We start from the raw sequence: 15,783 nt of genomic DNA on the forward strand, positions 1-15,783 counted from the left end.
GATTAGGAAGAGGACATACAGTTGCTTACGGCCATACCTCTCTGGCTCCGCCTGATCTCGTCTGATCTCAGAAGCTAAGCAGAGTAGGGCCTGGTTAGTACTTGGATGGAAGACCGCCTGGGAATCCCAGGTGCCGTAAGCTTTTTCAATTCTATCTGTAAAAGACACAGAGAAGGCCTTAGAAAGTGACTCCATTTAATTGTCAAAACTACAAAACCTTTGACACATTTTAAAAGATTAGGTAGAGGACATACAGTTGCTTACGGCCATACCTCTCTGGCTCCGCCTGATCTCGTCTGATCTCAGAAGCTAAGCAGAGTAGGGCCTGGTTAGTACTTGGATGGAAGACCGCCTGGGAATCCCAGGTGCCGTAAGCTTTTTCATTTCTCTCTCTGGAAGAAATTGAGAAGGCATTAGAAAGTGAATCCTTTTTCATTATCAAAACTCCAAAACCTTTGACACATTTTAAAAGATTAGGAAGAGGACATACAGTTGCTTACGGCCATACCTCTCTGGCTCTGCCTGATCTCGTCTGATCTCAGAAGCTAAGCAGAGTAGGGCCTGGTTAGTACTTGGATGGAAGACCGCCTGGGAATCCCAGGTGCCGTAAGCTTTTTCATTTCTCTCTCTGGAAGAAATCGAGAAGGCATTAGAAAGTGACTCCTTTTTCATTATCAAAACTCCAAAACCTTTGACACATTTTAAAAGATTAGGAAGAGGACATACAGTTGCTTACGGCCATACCTCTCTGGCTCCGCCTGATCTCGTCTGATCTCAGAAGCTAAGCAGAGTAGGGCCTGGTTAGTAATTGGATGGAAGACCGCCTGGGAATCCCAGGGGCCGTAAGCTTTTTCATTTCTCTCTCTGGAAGAAATCGAGAAGGCATTAGAAAGTGACTCCTTTTTCATTATCAAAACTCCAAAACCTTTGACACATTTTAAAAGATTAGGAAGAGGACATACAGTTGCTTACGGCCATACCTCTCTGGCTCCGCCTGATCTCGTCTGATCTCAGAAGCTAAGCAGAGTAGGGCCTGGTTAGTACTTGGATGGAAGACCGCCTGGGAATCCCAGGTGCCGTAAGCTTTTTCAATTCTATTTGTAAAAGACACAGAGAAGGCCTTAGAAAGTGACTCCATTTAATTGTCAAAACTACAAAACCTTTGACACATTTTAAAAGATTAGGTAGAGGACATGCAGTTGCTTACGGCCATACCTCTCTGGCTCCGCCTGATCTCGTCTGATCTCAGAAGCTAAGCAGAGTAGGGCCTGGTTAGTACTTGGATGGAAGACCGCCTGGGAATCCCAGGTGCCGTAAGCTTTTTCATTTCTATCTGTAAAAGACACAGAGAAGGCCTTAGAAAGTGACTCCATTTCATTGTCAAAACTACAAAACCTTTGACACATTTTAAAAGATTAGTTAGAGGACATACAGTTGCTTACGGCCATACCTCTCTGGCTCAGCCTGATCTCGTCTGATCTCAGAAGCTAAGCAGAGTAGGGCCTGGTTAGTACTTGGATGGAAGACCGCCTGGGAATCCCAGGTGCCGTAAGCTTTTTCATTTCTCTCTCTGGAAGAAATTGAGAAGGCATTAGAAAGTGAATCCTTTTTCATTATCAAAACTCCAAAACCTTTGACACATTTTAAAATATTAGGAAGAGGACATACAGTTGCTTACGGCCATACCTCTCTGGCTCCGCCTGATCTCGTCTGATCTCAGAAGCTAAGCAGAGTAGGGCCTGGTTAGTACTTGGATGGAAGACCGCCTGGGAATCCCAGGTGCCGTAAGCTTTTTCAATTCTATCTGTAAAAGACACAGAGAAGGCCTTAGAAAGTGACTCCATTTCATTGTCAAAACTACAAAACCTTTGACACATTTTAAAAGATTAGGTAGAGGACATACAGTTGCTTACGGCCATACCTCTCTGGCTCCGCCTGATCTCGTCTGATCTCAGAAGCTAAGCAGAGTAGGGCCTGGTTAGTACTTGGATGGAAGACCGCCTGGGAATCCCAGGTGCCGTAAGCTTTTTCATTTCTCTCTCTGGAAGAAATTGAGAAGGCATTAGAAAGTGAATCCTTTTTCATTATCAAAACTCCAAAACCTTTGACACATTTTAAAAGATTAGGAAGAGGACATACAGTTGCTTACGGCCATACCTCTCTGGCTCCGCCTGATCTCGTCTGATCTCAGAAGCTAAGCAGAGTAGGGCCTGGTTAGTACTTGGATGGAAGACCGCCTGGGAATCCCAGGTGCCGTAAGCTTTTTCATTTCTCTCTCTGGAAGAAATCGAGAAGGCATTAGAAAGTGACTCCTTTTTCATTATCAAAACTCCAAAACCTTTGACACATTTTAAAAGATTAGGAAGAGGACATACAGTTGCTTACGGCCATACCTCTCTGGCTCCGCCTGATCTCGTCTGATCTCAGAAGCTAAGCAGAGTAGGGCCTGGTTAGTACATGGATGGAAGACCGCCTGGGAATCCCAGGTGCCGTAAGCTTTTTCAATTCTATTTGTAAAAGACACAGAGAAGGCCTTAGAAAGTGAATCCTTTTTCATTATCAAAACTCCAAAACCTTTGACACATTTTAAAATATTAGGAAGAGGACATACAGTTGCTTACGGCCATACCTCTCTGGCTCCGCCTGATCTCGTCTGATCTCAGAAGCTAAGCAGAGTAGGGCCTGGTTAGTACTTGGATGGAAGACCGCCTGGGAATCCCAGGTGCCGTAAGCTTTTTCATTTCTCTCTCTGGAAGAAATCGAGAAGGCATTAGAAAGTGACTCCTTTTTCATTATCAAAACTCCAAAACCTTTGACACATTTTAAAAGATTAGGAAGAGGACATACAGTTGCTTACGGCCATACCTCTCTGGCTCCGCCTGATCTCGTCTGATCTCAGAAGCTAAGCAGAGTAGGGCCTGGTTAGTACTTGGATGGAAGACCGCCTGGGAATCCCAGGTGCCGTAAGCTTTTTCATTTCTATCTGTAAAAGACACAGAGAAGGCCTTAGAAAGTGACTCCATTTCATTGTCAAAACTACAAAACCTTTGACAAGTTTTAAAAGATTAGGAAGAGGACATACAGTTGCTTACGGCCATACCTCTCTGGCTCCGCCTGATCTCGTCTGATCTCAGAAGCTAAGCAGAGTAGGGCCTGGTTAGTACTTGGATGGAAGACCGCCTGGGAATCCCAGGTGCCGTAAGCTTTTTCAATTCTATCTGTAAAAGACACAGAGAAGGCCTTAGAAAGTGACTCCATTTAATTGTCAAAACTACAAAACCTTTGACACATTTTAAAAGATTAGGTAGAGGACATACAGTTGCTTACGGCCATACCTCTCTGGCTCCGCCTGATCTCGTCTGATCTCAGAAGCTAAGCAGAGTAGGGCCTGGTTAGTACTTGGATGGAAGACCGCCTGGGAATCCCAGGTGCCGTAAGCTTTTTCATTTCTCTCTCTGGAAGAAATTGAGAAGGCATTAGAAAGTGAATCCTTTTTCATTATCAAAACTCCAAAACCTTTGACACATTTTAAAAGATTAGGAAGAGGACATACAGTTGCTTACGGCCATACCTCTCTGGCTCTGCCTGATCTCGTCTGATCTCAGAAGCTAAGCAGAGTAGGGCCTGGTTAGTACTTGGATGGAAGACCGCCTGGGAATCCCAGGTGCCGTAAGCTTTTTCATTTCTCTCTCTGGAAGAAATCGAGAAGGCATTAGAAAGTGAATCCTTTTTCATTATCAAAACTCCAAAACCTTTGACACATTTTAAAAGATTAGGAAGAGGACATACAGTTGCTTACGGCCATACCTCTCTGGCTCCGCCTGATCTCGTCTGATCTCAGAAGCTAAGCAGAGTAGGGCCTGGTTAGTAATTGGATGGAAGACCGCCTGGGAATCCCAGGTGCCGTAAGCTTTTTCATTTCTCTCTCTGGAAGAAATCGAGAAGGCATTAGAAAGTGACTCCTTTTTCATTATCAAAACTCCAAAACCTTTGACACATTTTAAAAGATTAGGAAGAGGACATACAGTTGCTTACGGCCATACCTCTCTGGCTCCGCCTGATCTCGTCTGATCTCAGAAGCTAAGCAGAGTAGGGCCTGGTTAGTACTTGGATGGAAGACCGCCTGGGAATCCCAGGTGCCGTAAGCTTTTTCAATTCTATTTGTAAAAGACACAGAGAAGGCCTTAGAAAGTGACTCCATTTAATTGTCAAAACTACAAAACCTTTGACACATTTTAAAAGATTAGGTAGAGGACATGCAGTTGCTTACGGCCATACCTCTCTGGCTCCGCCTGATCTCGTCTGATCTCAGAAGCTAAGCAGAGTAGGGCCTGGTTAGTACTTGGATGGAAGACCGCCTGGGAATCCCAGGTGCCGTAAGCTTTTTCATTTCTATCTGTAAAAGACACAGAGAAGGCCTTAGAAAGTGACTCCATTTCATTGTCAAAACTACAAAACCTTTGACACATTTTAAAAGATTAGTTAGAGGACATACAGTTGCTTACGGCCATACCTCTCTGGCTCAGCCTGATCTCGTCTGATCTCAGAAGCTAAGCAGAGTAGGGCCTGGTTAGTACTTGGATGGAAGACCGCCTGGGAATCCCAGGTGCCGTAAGCTTTTTCATTTCTCTCTCTGGAAGAAATTGAGAAGGCATTAGAAAGTGAATCCTTTTTCATTATCAAAACTCCAAAACCTTTGACACATTTTAAAATATTAGGAAGAGGACATACAGTTGCTTACGGCCATACCTCTCTGGCTCCGCCTGATCTCGTCTGATCTCAGAAGCTAAGCAGAGTAGGGCCTGGTTAGTACTTGGATGGAAGACCGCCTGGGAATCCCAGGTGCCGTAGGCTTTTTCAATTCTATCTGTAAAAGACACAGAGAAGGCCTTAGAAAGTGACTCCATTTCATTGTCAAAACTACAAAACCTTTGACACATTTTAAAAGATTAGGTAGAGGACATACAGTTGCTTACGGCCATACCTCTCTGGCTCCGCCTGATCTCGTCTGATCTCAGAAGCTAAGCAGAGTAGGGCCTGGTTAGTACTTGGATGGAAGACCGCCTGGGAATCCCAGGTGCCGTAAGCTTTTTCATTTCTCTCTCTGGAAGAAATTGAGAAGGCATTAGAAAGTGAATCCTTTTTCATTATCAAAACTCCAAAACCTTTGACACATTTTAAAAGATTAGGAAGAGGACATACAGTTGCTTACGGCCATACCTCTCTGGCTCCGCCTGATCTCGTCTGATCTCAGAAGCTAAGCAGAGTAGGGCCTGGTTAGTACTTGGATGGAAGACCGCCTGGGAATCCCAGGTGCCGTAAGCTTTTTCATTTCTCTCTCTGGAAGAAATCGAGAAGGCATTAGAAAGTGACTCCTTTTTCATTATCAAAACTCCAAAACCTTTGACACATTTTAAAAGATTAGGAAGAGGACATACAGTTGCTTACGGCCATACCTCTCTGGCTCCGCCTGATCTCGTCTGATCTCAGAAGCTAAGCAGAGTAGGGCCTGGTTAGTACTTGGATGGAAGACCGCCTGGGAATCCCAGGTGCCGTAAGCTTTTTCATTTCTCTCTCTGGAAGAAATCGAGAAGGCATTAGAAAGTGACTCCTTTTTCATTATCAAAACTCCAAAACCTTTGACACATTTTAAAAGATTAGGAAGAGGACATACAGTTGCTTACGGCCATACCTCTCTGGCTCCGCCTGATCTCGTCTGATCTCAGAAGCTAAGCAGAGTAGGGCCTTGTTAGTACATGGATGGAAGACCGCCTGGGAATCCCAGGTGCCGTAAGCTTTTTCAATTCTATTTGTAAAAGACACAGAGAAGGCCTTAGAAAGTGAATCCTTTTTCATTATCAAAACTCCAAAACCTTTGACACATTTTAAAATATTAGGAAGAGGACATACAGTTGCTTACGGCCATACCTCTCTGGCTCCGCCTGATCTCGTCTGATCTCAGAAGCTAAGCAGAGTAGGGCCTGGTTAGTACTTGGATGGAAGACCGCCTGGGAATCCCAGGTGCCGTAAGCTTTTTCATTTCTCTCTCTGGAAGAAATCGAGAAGGCATTAGAAAGTGACTCCTTTTTCATTATCAAAACTCCAAAACCTTTGACACATTTTAAAAGATTAGGAAGAGGACATACAGTTGCTTACGGCCATACCTCTCTGGCTCCGCCTGATCTCGTCTGATCTCAGAAGCTAAGCAGAGTAGGGCCTGGTTAGTACTTGGATGGAAGACCGCCTGGGAATCCCAGGTGCCGTAAGCTTTTTCATTTCTATCTGTAAAAGACACAGAGAAGGCCTTAGAAAGTGACTCCATTTCATTGTCAAAACTACAAAACCTTTGACAAGTTTTAAAAGATTAGGAAGAGGACATACAGTTGCTTACGGCCATACCTCTCTGGCTCCGCCTGATCTCGTCTGATCTCAGAAGCTAAGCAGAGTAGGGCCTGGTTAGTACTTGGATGGAAGACCGCCTGGGAATCCCAGGTGCCGTAAGCTTTTTCATTTCTATCTGTAAAAGACACAGAGAAGGCCTTAGAAAGTGACTCCATTTCATTGTCAAAACTACAAAACCTTTGACACATTTTAAAAGATTAGGTAGAGGACATACAGTTGCTTACGGCCATACCTCTCTGGCTCCGCCTGATCTCGTCTGATCTCAGAAGCTAAGCAGAGTAGGGCCTGGTTAGTACTTGGATGGAAGACCGCCTGGGAATCCCAGGTGCCGTAAGCTTTTTCATTTCTCTCTCTGGAAGAAATTGAGAAGGCATTAGAAAGTGAATCCTTTTTCATTATCAAAACTCCAAAACCTTTGACACATTTTAAAATATTAGGAAGAGGACATACAGTTGCTTACGGCCATACCTCTCTGGCTCCGCCTGATCTCGTCTGATCTCAGAAGCTAAGCAGAGTAGGGCCTGGTTAGTACTTGGATGGAAGACCGCCTGGGAATCCCAGGTGCCGTAAGCTTTTTCATTTCTCTCTCTGGAAGAAATCGAGAAGGCATTAGAAAGTGACTCCTTTTTCATTATCAAAACTCCAAAACCTTTGACACATTTTAAAAGATTAGGAAGAGGACATACAGTTGCTTACGGCCATACCTCTCTTGCTCCGCCTGATCTCGTCTGATCTCAGAAGCTAAGCAGAGTAGGGCCTGGTTAGTACTTGGATGGAAGACCGCCTGGGAATCCCAGGTGCCGTAAGCTTTTTCATTTCTATCTGTAAAAGACACAGAGAAGGCCTTAGAAAGTGACTCCATTTCATTGTCAAAACTACAAAACCTTTGACAAGTTTTAAAAGATTAGGAAGAGGACATACAGTTGCTTACGGCCATACCTCTCTGGCTCCGCCTGATCTCGTCTGATCTCAGAAGCTAAGCAGAGTAGGGCCTGGTTAGTACTTGGATGGAAGACCGCCTGGGAATCCCAGGTGCCGTAAGCTTTTTCATTTCTCTCTCTGGAAGAAATTGAGAAGGCATTAGAAAGTGAATCCTTTTTCATTATCAAAACTCCAAAACCTTTGACACATTTTAAAATATTAGGAAGAGGACATACAGTTGCTTACGGCCATACCTCTCTGGCTCCGCCTGATCTTGTCTGATCTCAGAAGCTAAGCAGAGTAGGGCCTGGTTAGTACTTGGATGGAAGACCGCCTGGGAATCCCAGGTGCCGTAAGCTTTTTCATTTCTCTCTCTGGAAGAAATCGAGAAGGCATTAGAAAGTGACTCCTTTTTCATTGTCAAAACTCCAAAACCTTTGACACATTTTAAAAGATTAGGAAGAGGACATACAGTTGCTTACGGCCATACCTCTCTGGCTCCGCCTGATCTCGTCTGATCTCAGAAGCTAAGCAGAGTAGGGCCTGGTTAGTACTTGGATGGAAGACCGCCTGGGAATCCCAGGTGCCGTAAGCTTTTTCATTTCTATCTGTAAAACACACAGAGAAGGCCTTAGAAAGTGACTCCATTTCATTGTCAAAACTACAAAACCTTTGACAAGTTTTAAAAGATTAGGAAGAGGACATACAGTTGCTTACGGCCATACCTCTCTGGCTCCGCCTGATCTCGTCTGATCTCAGAAGCTAAGCAGAGTAGGGCCTGGTTAGTACTTGGATGGAAGACCGCCTGGGAATCCCAGGTGCCGTAAGCTTTTTCATTTCTCTCTCTGGAAGAAATCGAGAAGGCATTAGAAAGTGACTCCTTTTTCATTATCAAAACTCCAAAACCTTTGACACATTTTAAAAGATTAGGAAGAGGACATACAGTTGCTTACGGCCATACCTCTCTGGCTCCGCCTGATCTCGTCTGATCTCAGAAGCTAAGCAGAGTAGGGCCTGGTTAGTACTTGGATGGAAGACCGCCTGGGAATCCCAGGTGCCGTAAGCTTTTTCATTTCTCTCTCTGGAAGAAATTGAGAAGGCATTAGAAAGTGAATCCTTTTTCATTATCAAAACTCCAAAACCTTTGACACATTTTAAAAGATTAGGAAGAGGACATACAGTTGCTTACGGCCATACCTCTCTGGCTCCGCCTGATCTCGTCTGATCTCAGAAGCTAAGCAGAGTAGGGCCTGGTTAGTACTTGGATGGAAGACCGCCTGGGAATCCCAGGTGCCGTAAGCTTTTTCATTTCTCTCTCTGGAAGAAATCGAGAAGGCATTAGAAAGTGACTCCTTTTTCATTATCAAAACTCCAAAACCTTTGACACATTTTAAAAGATTAGGAAGAGGACATACAGTTGCTTACGGCCATACCTCTCTGGCTCCGCCTGATCTCGTCTGATCTCAGAAGCTAAGCAGAGTAGGGCCTGGTTAGTACTTGGATGGAAGACCGCCTGGGAATCCCAGGTGCCGTAAGCTTTTTCATTTCTCTCTCTGGAAGAAATCGAGAAGGCATTAGAAAGTGACTCCTTTTTCATTATCAAAACTCCAAAACCTTTGACACATTTTAAAAGATTAGGAAGAGGACATACAGTTGCTTACGGCCATACCTCTCTGGCTCCGCCTGATCTCGTCTGATCTCAGAAGCTAAGCAGAGTAGGGCCTTGTTAGTACATGGATGGAAGACCGCCTGGGAATCCCAGGTGCCGTAAGCTTTTTCAATTCTATTTGTAAAAGACACAGAGAAGGCCTTAGAAAGTGAATCCTTTTTCATTATCAAAACTCCAAAACCTTTGACACATTTTAAAATATTAGGAAGAGGACATACAGTTGCTTACGGCCATACCTCTCTGGCTCCGCCTGATCTCGTCTGATCTCAGAAGCTAAGCAGAGTAGGGCCTGGTTAGTACTTGGATGGAAGACCGCCTGGGAATCCCAGGTGCCGTAAGCTTTTTCATTTCTCTCTCTGGAAGAAATCGAGAAGGCATTAGAAAGTGACTCCTTTTTCATTATCAAAACTCCAAAACCTTTGACACATTTTAAAAGATTAGGAAGAGGACATACAGTTGCTTACGGCCATACCTCTCTGGCTCCGCCTGATCTCGTCTGATCTCAGAAGCTAAGCAGAGTAGGGCCTGGTTAGTACTTGGATGGAAGACCGCCTGGGAATCCCAGGTGCCGTAAGCTTTTTCATTTCTATCTGTAAAAGACACAGAGAAGGCCTTAGAAAGTGACTCCATTTCATTGTCAAAACTACAAAACCTTTGACAAGTTTTAAAAGATTAGGAAGAGGACATACAGTTGCTTACGGCCATACCTCTCTGGCTCCGCCTGATCTCGTCTGATCTCAGAAGCTAAGCAGAGTAGGGCCTGGTTAGTACTTGGATGGAAGACCGCCTGGGAATCCCAGGTGCCGTAAGCTTTTTCATTTCTATCTGTAAAAGACACAGAGAAGGCCTTAGAAAGTGACTCCATTTCATTGTCAAAACTACAAAACCTTTGACAAGTTTTAAAAGATTAGGAAGAGGACATACAGTTGCTTACGGCCATACCTCTCTGGCTCCGCCTGATCTCGTCTGATCTCAGAAGCTAAGCAGAGTAGGGCCTGGTTAGTACTTGGATGGAAGACCGCCTGGGAATCCCAGGTGCCGTAAGCTTTTTCATTTCTCTCTCTGGAAGAAATTGAGAAGGCATTAGAAAGTGAATCCTTTTTCATTATCAAAACTCCAAAACCTTTGACACATTTTAAAAGATTAGGAAGAGGACATACATTTGCTTACGGCCATACCTCTCTGGCTCCGCCTGATCTCGTCTGATCTCAGAAGCTAAGCAGAGTAGGGCCTGGTTAGTACTTGGATGGAAGACCGCCTGGGAATCCCAGGTGCCGTAAGCTTTTTCAATTCTATCTGTAAAAGACACAGAGAAGGCCTTAGAAAGTGACTCCATTTAATTGTCAAAACTACAAAACCTTTGACACATTTTAAAAGATTAGGTAGAGGACATACAGTTGCTTACGGCCATACCTCTCTGGCTCCGCCTGATCTCGTCTGATCTCAGAAGCTAAGCAGAGTAGGGCCTGGTTAGTACTTGGATGGAAGACCGCCTGGGAATCCCAGGTGCCGTAAGCTTTTTCATTTCTCTCTCTGGAAGAAATCGAGAAGGCATTAGAAAGTGACTCCTTTTTCATTATCAAAACTCCAAAACCTTTGACACATTTTAAAAGATTAGGAAGAGGACATACAGTTGCTTACGGCCATACCTCTCTGGCTCCGCCTGATCTCGTCTGATCTCAGAAGCTAAGCAGAGTAGGGCCTGGTTAGTACTTGGATGGAAGACCGCCTGGGAATCCCAGGTGCCGTAAGCTTTTTCATTTCTCTCTCTGGAAGAAATCGAGAAGGCATTAGAAAGTGACTCCTTTTTCATTATCAAAACTCCAAAACCTTTGACACATTTTAAAAGATTAGGAAGAGGACATACAGTTGCTTACGGCCATACCTCTCTGGCTCCGCCTGATCTCGTCTGATCTCAGAAGCTAAGCAGAGTAGGGCCTGGTTAGTACTTGGATGGAAGACCGCCTGGGAATCCCAGGTGCCGTAAGCTTTTTCATTTCTCTCTCTGGAAGAAATTGAGAAGGCATTAGAAAGTGAATCCTTTTTCATTATCAAAACTCCAAAACCTTTGACACATTTTAAAAGATTAGGAAGAGGACATACAGTTGCTTACGGCCATACCTCTCTGGCTCCGCCTGATCTCGTCTGATCTCAGAAGCTAAGCAGAGTAGGGCCTGGTTAGTACTTGGATGGAAGACCGCCTGGGAATCCCAGGTGCCGTAAGCTTTTTCATTTCTCTCTCTGGAAGAAATCGAGAAGGCATTAGAAAGTGACTCCTTTTTCATTATCAAAACTCCAAAACCTTTGACACATTTTAAAAGATTAGGAAGAGGACATACAGTTGCTTACGGCCATACCTCTCTGGCTCCGCCTGATCTCGTCTGATCTCAGAAGCTAAGCAGAGTAGGGCCTGGTTAGTACTTGGATGGAAGACCGCCTGGGAATCCCAGGTGCCGTAAGCTTTTTCATTTCTCTCTCTGGAAGAAATCGAGAAGGCATTAGAAAGTGAATCCTTTTTCATTATCAAAACTCCAAAACCTTTGACACATTTTAAAAGATTAGGAAGAGGACATACAGTTGCTTACGGCCATACCTCTCTGGCTCCGCCTGATCTCGTCTGATCTCAGAAGCTAAGCAGAGTAGGGCCTGGTTAGTACTTGGATGGAAGACAGCCTGGGAATCCCAGGTGCCGTAAGCTTTTTCATTTCTCTCTCTGGAAGAAATTGAGAAGGCATTAGAAAGTGAATCCTTTTTCATGATCAAAACTCCAAAACCTTTGACACATTTTAAAATATTAGGAAGAGGACATACAGTTGCTTACGGCCATACCTCTCTGGCTCCGCCTGATCTCGTCTGATCTCAGAAGCTAAGCAGAGTAGGGCCTGGTTAGTACTTGGATGGAAGACCGCCTGGGAATCCCAGGTGCCGTAAGCTTTTTCATTTCTATCTGTAAAAGACACAGAGAAGGCCTTAGAAAGTGACTCCATTTCATTGTCAAAACTACAAAACCTTTGACACATTTTAAAAGATTAGGTAGAGGACATACAGTTGCTTACGGCCATACCTCTCTGGCTCCGCCTGATCTCGTCTGATCTCAGAAGCTAAGCAGAGTAGGGCCTGGTTAGTACTTGGATGGAAGACCGCCTGGGAATCCCAGGTGCCGTAAGCTTTTTCATTTCTCTCTCTGGAAGAAATTGAGAAGGCATTAGAAAGTGAATCCTTTTTCATTATCAAAACTCCAAAACCTTTGACACATTTTAAAATATTAGGAAGAGGACATACAGTTGCTTACGGCCATACCTCTCTGGCTCCGCCTGATCTCGTCTGATCTCAGAAGCTAAGCAGAGTAGGGCCTGGTTAGTACTTGGATGGAAGACCGCCTGGGAATCCCAGGTGCCGTAAGCTTTTTCATTTCTCTCTCTGGAAGAAATCGAGAAGGCATTAGAAAGTGACTCCTTTTTCATTATCAAAACTCCAAAACCTTTGACACATTTTAAAAGATTAGGAAGAGGACATACAGTTGCTTACGGCCATACCTCTCTTGCTCCGCCTGATCTCGTCTGATCTCAGAAGCTAAGCAGAGTAGGGCCTGGTTAGTACTTGGATGGAAGACCGCCTGGGAATCCCAGGTGCCGTAAGCTTTTTCATTTCTATCTGTAAAAGACACAGAGAAGGCCTTAGAAAGTGACTCCATTTCATTGTCAAAACTACAAAACCTTTGACAAGTTTTAAAAGATTAGGAAGAGGACATACAGTTGCTTACGGCCATACCTCTCTGGCTCCGCCTGATCTCGTCTGATCTCAGAAGCTAAGCAGAGTAGGGCCTGGTTAGTACTTGGATGGAAGACCGCCTGGGAATCCCAGGTGCCGTAAGCTTTTTCATTTCTCTCTCTGGAAGAAATTGAGAAGGCATTAGAAAGTGAATCCTTTTTCATTATCAAAACTCCAAAACCTTTGACACATTTTAAAATATTAGGAAGAGGACATACAGTTGCTTACGGCCATACCTCTCTGGCTCCGCCTGATCTTGTCTGATCTCAGAAGCTAAGCAGAGTAGGGCCTGGTTAGTACTTGGATGGAAGACCGCCTGGGAATCCCAGGTGCCGTAAGCTTTTTCATTTCTCTCTCTGGAAGAAATCGAGAAGGCATTAGAAAGTGACTCCTTTTTCATTGTCAAAACTCCAAAACCTTTGACACATTTTAAAAGATTAGGAAGAGGACATACAGTTGCTTACGGCCATACCTCTCTGGCTCCGCCTGATCTCGTCTGATCTCAGAAGCTAAGCAGAGTAGGGCCTGGTTAGTACTTGGATGGAAGACCGCCTGGGAATCCCAGGTGCCGTAAGCTTTTTCATTTCTATCTGTAAAACACACAGAGAAGGCCTTAGAAAGTGACTCCATTTCATTGTCAAAACTACAAAACCTTTGACAAGTTTTAAAAGATTAGGAAGAGGACATACAGTTGCTTACGGCCATACCTCTCTGGCTCCGCCTGATCTCGTCTGATCTCAGAAGCTAAGCAGAGTAGGGCCTGGTTAGTACTTGGATGGAAGACCGCCTGGGAATCCCAGGTGCCGTAAGCTTTTTCATTTCTCTCTCTGGAAGAAATCGAGAAGGCATTAGAAAGTGACTCCTTTTTCATTATCAAAACTCCAAAACCTTTGACACATTTTAAAAGATTAGGAAGAGGACATACAGTTGCTTACGGCCATACCTCTCTGGCTCCGCCTGATCTCGTCTGATCTCAGAAGCTAAGCAGAGTAGGGCCTGGTTAGTACTTGGATGGAAGACCGCCTGGGAATCCCAGGTGCCGTAAGCTTTTTCATTTCTATCTGTAAAAGACACAGAGAAGGCCTTAGAAAGTGACTCCTTTTTCATTATCAAAACTCCAAAACCTTTGACACATTTTAAAAGATTAGGAAGAGGACATACAGTTGCTTACGGCCATACCTCTCTGGCTCCGCCTGATCTCGTCTGATCTCAGAAGCTAAGCAGAGTAGGGCCTGGTTAGTACTTGGATGGAAGACCGCCTGGGAATCCCAGGTGCCGTAAGCTTTTTCATTTCTATCTGTAAAAGACACAGAGAAGGCCTTAGAAAGTGACTCCATTTAATTGTCAAAACTACAAAACCTTTGACACATTTTAAAAGATTAGGTAGAGGACATACAGTTGCTTACGGCCATACCTCTCTGGCTCCGCCTGATCTCGTCTGATCTCAGAAGCTAAGCAGAGTAGGGCCTGGTTAGTACTTGGATGGAAGACCGCCTGGGAATCCCAGGTGCCGTAAGCTTTTTCATTTCTCTCTCTGGAAGAAATCGAGAAGGCATTAGAAAGTGACTCCTTTTTCATTATCAAAACTCCAAAACCTTTGACACATTTTAAAAGATTAGGAAGAGGACATACAGTTGCTTACGGCCATACCTCTCTTGCTCCGCCTGATCTCGTCTGATCTCAGAAGCTAAGCAGAGTAGGGCCTGGTTAGTACTTGGATGGAAGACCGCCTGGGAATCCCAGGTGCCGTAAGCTTTTTCATTTCTATCTGTAAAAGACACAGAGAAGGCCTTAGAAAGTGACTCCATTTCATTGTCAAAACTACAAAACCTTTGACAAGTTTTAAAAGATTAGGAAGAGGACATACAGTTGCTTACGGCCATACCTCTCTGGCTCCGCCTGATCTCGTCTGATCTCAGAAGCTAAGCAGAGTAGGGCCTGGTTAGTACTTGGATGGAAGACCGCCTGGGAATCCCAGGTGCCGTAAGCTTTTTCATTTCTCTCTCTGGAAGAAATTGAGAAGGCATTAGAAAGTGAATCCTTTTTCATTATCAAAACTCCAAAACCTTTGACACATTTTAAAATATTAGGAAGAGGACATACAGTTGCTTACGGCCATACCTCTCTGGCTCCGCCTGATCTTGTCTGATCTCAGAAGCTAAGCAGAGTAGGGCCTGGTTAGTACTTGGATGGAAGACCGCCTGGGAATCCCAGGTGCCGTAAGCTTTTTCATTTCTCTCTCTGGAAGAAATCGAGAAGGCATTAGAAAGTGACTCCTTTTTCATTGTCAAAACTCCAAAACCTTTGACACATTTTAAAAGATTAGGAAGAGGACATACAGTTGCTTACGGCCATACCTCTCTGGCTCCGCCTGATCTCGTCTGATCTCAGAAGCTAAGCAGAGTAGGGCCTGGTTAGTACTTGGATGGAAGACCGCCTGGGAATCCCAGGTGCCGTAAGCTTTTTCATTTCTATCTGTAAAACACACAGAGAAGGCCTTAGAAAGTGACTCCATTTCATTGTCAAAACTACAAAACCTTTGACAAGTTTTAAAAGATTAGGAAGAGGACATACAGTTGCTTACGGCCATACCTCTCTGGCTCCGCCTGATCTCGTCTGATCTCAGAAGCTAAGCAGAGTAGGGCCTGGTTAGTACTTGGATGGAAGACCGCCTGGGAATCCCAGGTGCCGTAAGCTTTTTCATTTCTCTCTCTGGAAGAAATCGAGAAGGCATTAGAAAGTGACTCCTTTTTCATTATCAAAACTCCAAAACCTTTGACACATTTTAAAAGATTAGGAAGAGGACATACAGTTGCTTACGGCCATACCTCTCTGGCTCCGCCTGATCTCGTCTGATCTCAGAAGCTAAGCAGAGTAGGGCCTGGTTAGTACTTGGATGGAAGACCGCCTGGGAATCCCAGGTGCCGTAAGCTTTTTCATTTCTATCTGTAAAAGACACAGAGAAGGCCTTAGAAAGTGACTCCTTTTTCATTATCAAAACTCCAAAACCTTTGACACAT

At 44.4% G+C, this 15,783-nt stretch overlaps 67 non-coding genes across 67 annotated transcripts; all 67 read left to right on the plus strand.

Annotated features, from left to right (window-relative positions):
* The first annotated feature begins 23 nt into the window (after positions 1-23).
* Positions 24-142, plus strand: LOC144403894 (5S ribosomal RNA). Its single transcript, XR_013465832.1, has one exon. It is a non-coding gene; the product is annotated as a 5S ribosomal RNA (ribosomal RNA).
* Positions 143-258: 116 nt separating this feature from the next.
* LOC144403895 (5S ribosomal RNA) lies at positions 259-377 on the plus strand. Its single transcript, XR_013465833.1, has one exon. It is a non-coding gene; the product is annotated as a 5S ribosomal RNA (ribosomal RNA).
* A 117-nt stretch (positions 378-494) lies between these two features.
* Positions 495-613, plus strand: LOC144397424 (5S ribosomal RNA). Its single transcript, XR_013459570.1, has one exon. It is a non-coding gene; the product is annotated as a 5S ribosomal RNA (ribosomal RNA).
* Positions 614-730: 117 nt separating this feature from the next.
* On the plus strand, positions 731-849 carry LOC144399587 (5S ribosomal RNA). The gene has a single exon (XR_013461733.1). It is a non-coding gene; the product is annotated as a 5S ribosomal RNA (ribosomal RNA).
* A 117-nt stretch (positions 850-966) lies between these two features.
* Positions 967-1,085, plus strand: LOC144403896 (5S ribosomal RNA). Its single transcript, XR_013465834.1, has one exon. It is a non-coding gene; the product is annotated as a 5S ribosomal RNA (ribosomal RNA).
* Positions 1,086-1,201: 116 nt separating this feature from the next.
* On the plus strand, positions 1,202-1,320 carry LOC144403897 (5S ribosomal RNA). The gene has a single exon (XR_013465835.1). It is a non-coding gene; the product is annotated as a 5S ribosomal RNA (ribosomal RNA).
* Positions 1,321-1,436: 116 nt separating this feature from the next.
* LOC144398536 (5S ribosomal RNA) lies at positions 1,437-1,555 on the plus strand. The gene has a single exon (XR_013460683.1). It is a non-coding gene; the product is annotated as a 5S ribosomal RNA (ribosomal RNA).
* Positions 1,556-1,672: 117 nt separating this feature from the next.
* Positions 1,673-1,791, plus strand: LOC144403898 (5S ribosomal RNA). The gene has a single exon (XR_013465836.1). It is a non-coding gene; the product is annotated as a 5S ribosomal RNA (ribosomal RNA).
* Positions 1,792-1,907: 116 nt separating this feature from the next.
* LOC144403900 (5S ribosomal RNA) lies at positions 1,908-2,026 on the plus strand. Its single transcript, XR_013465838.1, has one exon. It is a non-coding gene; the product is annotated as a 5S ribosomal RNA (ribosomal RNA).
* A 117-nt stretch (positions 2,027-2,143) lies between these two features.
* Positions 2,144-2,262, plus strand: LOC144403901 (5S ribosomal RNA). Its single transcript, XR_013465840.1, has one exon. It is a non-coding gene; the product is annotated as a 5S ribosomal RNA (ribosomal RNA).
* Positions 2,263-2,379: 117 nt separating this feature from the next.
* LOC144398453 (5S ribosomal RNA) lies at positions 2,380-2,498 on the plus strand. The gene has a single exon (XR_013460600.1). It is a non-coding gene; the product is annotated as a 5S ribosomal RNA (ribosomal RNA).
* Positions 2,499-2,615: 117 nt separating this feature from the next.
* LOC144403902 (5S ribosomal RNA) lies at positions 2,616-2,734 on the plus strand. The gene has a single exon (XR_013465841.1). It is a non-coding gene; the product is annotated as a 5S ribosomal RNA (ribosomal RNA).
* Positions 2,735-2,851: 117 nt separating this feature from the next.
* LOC144403903 (5S ribosomal RNA) lies at positions 2,852-2,970 on the plus strand. Its single transcript, XR_013465842.1, has one exon. It is a non-coding gene; the product is annotated as a 5S ribosomal RNA (ribosomal RNA).
* A 116-nt stretch (positions 2,971-3,086) lies between these two features.
* On the plus strand, positions 3,087-3,205 carry LOC144403904 (5S ribosomal RNA). Its single transcript, XR_013465843.1, has one exon. It is a non-coding gene; the product is annotated as a 5S ribosomal RNA (ribosomal RNA).
* Positions 3,206-3,321: 116 nt separating this feature from the next.
* LOC144403905 (5S ribosomal RNA) lies at positions 3,322-3,440 on the plus strand. Its single transcript, XR_013465844.1, has one exon. It is a non-coding gene; the product is annotated as a 5S ribosomal RNA (ribosomal RNA).
* Positions 3,441-3,557: 117 nt separating this feature from the next.
* LOC144397425 (5S ribosomal RNA) lies at positions 3,558-3,676 on the plus strand. The gene has a single exon (XR_013459571.1). It is a non-coding gene; the product is annotated as a 5S ribosomal RNA (ribosomal RNA).
* A 117-nt stretch (positions 3,677-3,793) lies between these two features.
* LOC144398939 (5S ribosomal RNA) lies at positions 3,794-3,912 on the plus strand. The gene has a single exon (XR_013461086.1). It is a non-coding gene; the product is annotated as a 5S ribosomal RNA (ribosomal RNA).
* Positions 3,913-4,029: 117 nt separating this feature from the next.
* On the plus strand, positions 4,030-4,148 carry LOC144403906 (5S ribosomal RNA). Its single transcript, XR_013465845.1, has one exon. It is a non-coding gene; the product is annotated as a 5S ribosomal RNA (ribosomal RNA).
* A 116-nt stretch (positions 4,149-4,264) lies between these two features.
* On the plus strand, positions 4,265-4,383 carry LOC144403907 (5S ribosomal RNA). The gene has a single exon (XR_013465846.1). It is a non-coding gene; the product is annotated as a 5S ribosomal RNA (ribosomal RNA).
* A 116-nt stretch (positions 4,384-4,499) lies between these two features.
* On the plus strand, positions 4,500-4,618 carry LOC144398537 (5S ribosomal RNA). Its single transcript, XR_013460684.1, has one exon. It is a non-coding gene; the product is annotated as a 5S ribosomal RNA (ribosomal RNA).
* Positions 4,619-4,735: 117 nt separating this feature from the next.
* On the plus strand, positions 4,736-4,854 carry LOC144397052 (5S ribosomal RNA). Its single transcript, XR_013459196.1, has one exon. It is a non-coding gene; the product is annotated as a 5S ribosomal RNA (ribosomal RNA).
* A 116-nt stretch (positions 4,855-4,970) lies between these two features.
* Positions 4,971-5,089, plus strand: LOC144403908 (5S ribosomal RNA). Its single transcript, XR_013465847.1, has one exon. It is a non-coding gene; the product is annotated as a 5S ribosomal RNA (ribosomal RNA).
* Positions 5,090-5,206: 117 nt separating this feature from the next.
* On the plus strand, positions 5,207-5,325 carry LOC144403909 (5S ribosomal RNA). The gene has a single exon (XR_013465848.1). It is a non-coding gene; the product is annotated as a 5S ribosomal RNA (ribosomal RNA).
* A 117-nt stretch (positions 5,326-5,442) lies between these two features.
* Positions 5,443-5,561, plus strand: LOC144403911 (5S ribosomal RNA). Its single transcript, XR_013465850.1, has one exon. It is a non-coding gene; the product is annotated as a 5S ribosomal RNA (ribosomal RNA).
* A 117-nt stretch (positions 5,562-5,678) lies between these two features.
* LOC144399744 (5S ribosomal RNA) lies at positions 5,679-5,797 on the plus strand. The gene has a single exon (XR_013461890.1). It is a non-coding gene; the product is annotated as a 5S ribosomal RNA (ribosomal RNA).
* A 117-nt stretch (positions 5,798-5,914) lies between these two features.
* LOC144403912 (5S ribosomal RNA) lies at positions 5,915-6,033 on the plus strand. The gene has a single exon (XR_013465851.1). It is a non-coding gene; the product is annotated as a 5S ribosomal RNA (ribosomal RNA).
* Positions 6,034-6,150: 117 nt separating this feature from the next.
* On the plus strand, positions 6,151-6,269 carry LOC144403913 (5S ribosomal RNA). Its single transcript, XR_013465852.1, has one exon. It is a non-coding gene; the product is annotated as a 5S ribosomal RNA (ribosomal RNA).
* Positions 6,270-6,385: 116 nt separating this feature from the next.
* Positions 6,386-6,504, plus strand: LOC144403914 (5S ribosomal RNA). Its single transcript, XR_013465853.1, has one exon. It is a non-coding gene; the product is annotated as a 5S ribosomal RNA (ribosomal RNA).
* Positions 6,505-6,620: 116 nt separating this feature from the next.
* On the plus strand, positions 6,621-6,739 carry LOC144403915 (5S ribosomal RNA). Its single transcript, XR_013465854.1, has one exon. It is a non-coding gene; the product is annotated as a 5S ribosomal RNA (ribosomal RNA).
* Positions 6,740-6,856: 117 nt separating this feature from the next.
* Positions 6,857-6,975, plus strand: LOC144403917 (5S ribosomal RNA). The gene has a single exon (XR_013465857.1). It is a non-coding gene; the product is annotated as a 5S ribosomal RNA (ribosomal RNA).
* A 117-nt stretch (positions 6,976-7,092) lies between these two features.
* Positions 7,093-7,211, plus strand: LOC144397305 (5S ribosomal RNA). The gene has a single exon (XR_013459450.1). It is a non-coding gene; the product is annotated as a 5S ribosomal RNA (ribosomal RNA).
* Positions 7,212-7,327: 116 nt separating this feature from the next.
* Positions 7,328-7,446, plus strand: LOC144403918 (5S ribosomal RNA). Its single transcript, XR_013465858.1, has one exon. It is a non-coding gene; the product is annotated as a 5S ribosomal RNA (ribosomal RNA).
* A 117-nt stretch (positions 7,447-7,563) lies between these two features.
* LOC144398519 (5S ribosomal RNA) lies at positions 7,564-7,682 on the plus strand. The gene has a single exon (XR_013460666.1). It is a non-coding gene; the product is annotated as a 5S ribosomal RNA (ribosomal RNA).
* Positions 7,683-7,799: 117 nt separating this feature from the next.
* On the plus strand, positions 7,800-7,918 carry LOC144403919 (5S ribosomal RNA). The gene has a single exon (XR_013465859.1). It is a non-coding gene; the product is annotated as a 5S ribosomal RNA (ribosomal RNA).
* A 116-nt stretch (positions 7,919-8,034) lies between these two features.
* LOC144403920 (5S ribosomal RNA) lies at positions 8,035-8,153 on the plus strand. Its single transcript, XR_013465860.1, has one exon. It is a non-coding gene; the product is annotated as a 5S ribosomal RNA (ribosomal RNA).
* Positions 8,154-8,270: 117 nt separating this feature from the next.
* LOC144403921 (5S ribosomal RNA) lies at positions 8,271-8,389 on the plus strand. Its single transcript, XR_013465861.1, has one exon. It is a non-coding gene; the product is annotated as a 5S ribosomal RNA (ribosomal RNA).
* Positions 8,390-8,506: 117 nt separating this feature from the next.
* Positions 8,507-8,625, plus strand: LOC144403923 (5S ribosomal RNA). The gene has a single exon (XR_013465863.1). It is a non-coding gene; the product is annotated as a 5S ribosomal RNA (ribosomal RNA).
* A 117-nt stretch (positions 8,626-8,742) lies between these two features.
* Positions 8,743-8,861, plus strand: LOC144403924 (5S ribosomal RNA). Its single transcript, XR_013465864.1, has one exon. It is a non-coding gene; the product is annotated as a 5S ribosomal RNA (ribosomal RNA).
* Positions 8,862-8,978: 117 nt separating this feature from the next.
* Positions 8,979-9,097, plus strand: LOC144399745 (5S ribosomal RNA). The gene has a single exon (XR_013461891.1). It is a non-coding gene; the product is annotated as a 5S ribosomal RNA (ribosomal RNA).
* Positions 9,098-9,214: 117 nt separating this feature from the next.
* Positions 9,215-9,333, plus strand: LOC144403925 (5S ribosomal RNA). Its single transcript, XR_013465865.1, has one exon. It is a non-coding gene; the product is annotated as a 5S ribosomal RNA (ribosomal RNA).
* Positions 9,334-9,450: 117 nt separating this feature from the next.
* On the plus strand, positions 9,451-9,569 carry LOC144403926 (5S ribosomal RNA). The gene has a single exon (XR_013465866.1). It is a non-coding gene; the product is annotated as a 5S ribosomal RNA (ribosomal RNA).
* Positions 9,570-9,685: 116 nt separating this feature from the next.
* LOC144403927 (5S ribosomal RNA) lies at positions 9,686-9,804 on the plus strand. Its single transcript, XR_013465867.1, has one exon. It is a non-coding gene; the product is annotated as a 5S ribosomal RNA (ribosomal RNA).
* Positions 9,805-9,920: 116 nt separating this feature from the next.
* LOC144403928 (5S ribosomal RNA) lies at positions 9,921-10,039 on the plus strand. Its single transcript, XR_013465868.1, has one exon. It is a non-coding gene; the product is annotated as a 5S ribosomal RNA (ribosomal RNA).
* Positions 10,040-10,156: 117 nt separating this feature from the next.
* LOC144403929 (5S ribosomal RNA) lies at positions 10,157-10,275 on the plus strand. The gene has a single exon (XR_013465869.1). It is a non-coding gene; the product is annotated as a 5S ribosomal RNA (ribosomal RNA).
* Positions 10,276-10,391: 116 nt separating this feature from the next.
* On the plus strand, positions 10,392-10,510 carry LOC144403930 (5S ribosomal RNA). The gene has a single exon (XR_013465870.1). It is a non-coding gene; the product is annotated as a 5S ribosomal RNA (ribosomal RNA).
* A 117-nt stretch (positions 10,511-10,627) lies between these two features.
* Positions 10,628-10,746, plus strand: LOC144403931 (5S ribosomal RNA). Its single transcript, XR_013465871.1, has one exon. It is a non-coding gene; the product is annotated as a 5S ribosomal RNA (ribosomal RNA).
* A 117-nt stretch (positions 10,747-10,863) lies between these two features.
* On the plus strand, positions 10,864-10,982 carry LOC144403932 (5S ribosomal RNA). Its single transcript, XR_013465872.1, has one exon. It is a non-coding gene; the product is annotated as a 5S ribosomal RNA (ribosomal RNA).
* Positions 10,983-11,099: 117 nt separating this feature from the next.
* On the plus strand, positions 11,100-11,218 carry LOC144403934 (5S ribosomal RNA). The gene has a single exon (XR_013465874.1). It is a non-coding gene; the product is annotated as a 5S ribosomal RNA (ribosomal RNA).
* A 117-nt stretch (positions 11,219-11,335) lies between these two features.
* LOC144403935 (5S ribosomal RNA) lies at positions 11,336-11,454 on the plus strand. The gene has a single exon (XR_013465875.1). It is a non-coding gene; the product is annotated as a 5S ribosomal RNA (ribosomal RNA).
* A 117-nt stretch (positions 11,455-11,571) lies between these two features.
* Positions 11,572-11,690, plus strand: LOC144399383 (5S ribosomal RNA). Its single transcript, XR_013461528.1, has one exon. It is a non-coding gene; the product is annotated as a 5S ribosomal RNA (ribosomal RNA).
* Positions 11,691-11,807: 117 nt separating this feature from the next.
* On the plus strand, positions 11,808-11,926 carry LOC144403936 (5S ribosomal RNA). Its single transcript, XR_013465876.1, has one exon. It is a non-coding gene; the product is annotated as a 5S ribosomal RNA (ribosomal RNA).
* Positions 11,927-12,042: 116 nt separating this feature from the next.
* LOC144403937 (5S ribosomal RNA) lies at positions 12,043-12,161 on the plus strand. Its single transcript, XR_013465877.1, has one exon. It is a non-coding gene; the product is annotated as a 5S ribosomal RNA (ribosomal RNA).
* A 117-nt stretch (positions 12,162-12,278) lies between these two features.
* On the plus strand, positions 12,279-12,397 carry LOC144403938 (5S ribosomal RNA). Its single transcript, XR_013465878.1, has one exon. It is a non-coding gene; the product is annotated as a 5S ribosomal RNA (ribosomal RNA).
* Positions 12,398-12,514: 117 nt separating this feature from the next.
* Positions 12,515-12,633, plus strand: LOC144397306 (5S ribosomal RNA). The gene has a single exon (XR_013459451.1). It is a non-coding gene; the product is annotated as a 5S ribosomal RNA (ribosomal RNA).
* A 116-nt stretch (positions 12,634-12,749) lies between these two features.
* Positions 12,750-12,868, plus strand: LOC144403939 (5S ribosomal RNA). Its single transcript, XR_013465879.1, has one exon. It is a non-coding gene; the product is annotated as a 5S ribosomal RNA (ribosomal RNA).
* A 117-nt stretch (positions 12,869-12,985) lies between these two features.
* On the plus strand, positions 12,986-13,104 carry LOC144398520 (5S ribosomal RNA). Its single transcript, XR_013460667.1, has one exon. It is a non-coding gene; the product is annotated as a 5S ribosomal RNA (ribosomal RNA).
* A 117-nt stretch (positions 13,105-13,221) lies between these two features.
* Positions 13,222-13,340, plus strand: LOC144403940 (5S ribosomal RNA). The gene has a single exon (XR_013465880.1). It is a non-coding gene; the product is annotated as a 5S ribosomal RNA (ribosomal RNA).
* Positions 13,341-13,456: 116 nt separating this feature from the next.
* On the plus strand, positions 13,457-13,575 carry LOC144403941 (5S ribosomal RNA). Its single transcript, XR_013465881.1, has one exon. It is a non-coding gene; the product is annotated as a 5S ribosomal RNA (ribosomal RNA).
* A 117-nt stretch (positions 13,576-13,692) lies between these two features.
* On the plus strand, positions 13,693-13,811 carry LOC144403942 (5S ribosomal RNA). The gene has a single exon (XR_013465882.1). It is a non-coding gene; the product is annotated as a 5S ribosomal RNA (ribosomal RNA).
* A 117-nt stretch (positions 13,812-13,928) lies between these two features.
* Positions 13,929-14,047, plus strand: LOC144403943 (5S ribosomal RNA). The gene has a single exon (XR_013465883.1). It is a non-coding gene; the product is annotated as a 5S ribosomal RNA (ribosomal RNA).
* Positions 14,048-14,163: 116 nt separating this feature from the next.
* Positions 14,164-14,282, plus strand: LOC144403945 (5S ribosomal RNA). The gene has a single exon (XR_013465885.1). It is a non-coding gene; the product is annotated as a 5S ribosomal RNA (ribosomal RNA).
* Positions 14,283-14,399: 117 nt separating this feature from the next.
* LOC144397307 (5S ribosomal RNA) lies at positions 14,400-14,518 on the plus strand. Its single transcript, XR_013459452.1, has one exon. It is a non-coding gene; the product is annotated as a 5S ribosomal RNA (ribosomal RNA).
* Positions 14,519-14,634: 116 nt separating this feature from the next.
* Positions 14,635-14,753, plus strand: LOC144403946 (5S ribosomal RNA). The gene has a single exon (XR_013465886.1). It is a non-coding gene; the product is annotated as a 5S ribosomal RNA (ribosomal RNA).
* A 117-nt stretch (positions 14,754-14,870) lies between these two features.
* Positions 14,871-14,989, plus strand: LOC144398521 (5S ribosomal RNA). The gene has a single exon (XR_013460668.1). It is a non-coding gene; the product is annotated as a 5S ribosomal RNA (ribosomal RNA).
* A 117-nt stretch (positions 14,990-15,106) lies between these two features.
* On the plus strand, positions 15,107-15,225 carry LOC144403947 (5S ribosomal RNA). The gene has a single exon (XR_013465887.1). It is a non-coding gene; the product is annotated as a 5S ribosomal RNA (ribosomal RNA).
* A 116-nt stretch (positions 15,226-15,341) lies between these two features.
* On the plus strand, positions 15,342-15,460 carry LOC144403948 (5S ribosomal RNA). The gene has a single exon (XR_013465888.1). It is a non-coding gene; the product is annotated as a 5S ribosomal RNA (ribosomal RNA).
* Positions 15,461-15,577: 117 nt separating this feature from the next.
* LOC144403949 (5S ribosomal RNA) lies at positions 15,578-15,696 on the plus strand. Its single transcript, XR_013465889.1, has one exon. It is a non-coding gene; the product is annotated as a 5S ribosomal RNA (ribosomal RNA).
* The last annotated feature ends 87 nt before the right edge of the window (positions 15,697-15,783 follow it).

This window comes from Gasterosteus aculeatus, chromosome 2 (assembly GCF_964276395.1).
Source record: "Gasterosteus aculeatus chromosome 2, fGasAcu3.hap1.1, whole genome shotgun sequence".
Taxonomy (NCBI): Eukaryota; Metazoa; Chordata; class Actinopteri; order Perciformes; family Gasterosteidae; genus Gasterosteus; species Gasterosteus aculeatus.